This window comes from Habropoda laboriosa, unplaced genomic scaffold, assembly GCF_001263275.1.
Source record: "Habropoda laboriosa isolate 0110345459 unplaced genomic scaffold, ASM126327v1 scaffold18, whole genome shotgun sequence".
Classification (NCBI taxonomy): domain Eukaryota; kingdom Metazoa; phylum Arthropoda; class Insecta; order Hymenoptera; family Apidae; genus Habropoda; species Habropoda laboriosa.
The window spans coordinates 1,263,172-1,263,923 of NW_017100152.1; the positions used below are offsets into that span (position 1 = coordinate 1,263,172).

General features: G+C 52.9%; 1 protein-coding gene across 1 annotated transcript in view; it reads right to left on the reverse strand.

Annotated features, from left to right (window-relative positions):
• The window catches only part of LOC108575414 (LIM domain-binding protein 2-like), a 106,646-nt gene that overhangs the window by 56,044 nt on the left and 49,850 nt on the right, over nt 1-752 (reverse strand). The window lies entirely within an intron of this gene.

Below are 752 nucleotides of genomic sequence, written 5' to 3' on the forward strand. Positions count from 1 at the left end.
GTGTATTTCTTTGTATTTTTCAAGTAAGAAAACACGCAGAGATTCACTCCGTGAACTGAAGCAACCACGTGCCCTCGTACGCGCGCGTCGGACGGAAGGGACGGTAACTCGTACTGTATCGAGCGTTTGAACGCACAATTTTGTGATGACCACTGCGCTAGCCTGTCCTTCCTCTCTCCTTTTTCACCGACCACAACTTCTTATCACTAGAACCAAACCCTGTTCGACAGCGACGTCGATTTCGATTCACGGTAAAAACAATTTTCCATATAATACCACCTGTTCCAAGATCTCCACAATTCCAACAACTGCACGAGCTAATCGAATAAGGAACACCAAACATCCTCGAAGTCACGGTGCAGCACTGTATAAACGTGTAGCAATTCACCGTTACACACTGCGAAATCACTCACTTAGCCAGGTTTATTACCGCCACAAGTAAGAGAAAAAACTATCTACGTGGACGAAGTACACACTACGAAGCAGAGAGTTAGTGGCAGCAGCCAGCGAGGCATCCGCGGGGGCACGTGGCCGTCACGTCGACGGCGTCGCGGTGCGCACCTATGTCGCGGACCAGCGCTCCTCGTCTCCCGCCGCCCATCCTGCCGCCCTTTTTCTCCTCCTTTCACCGACTCTTCTACTCGCCAGCGAGTCCCGCGGGAACTTTATCATCCCGTAGCCGTGGTCTCAGTCGCCACTAGGCGACCCAAACACCGGGCAAGCACGCTGCTTTCCGACTGGCAGCCCGCGTC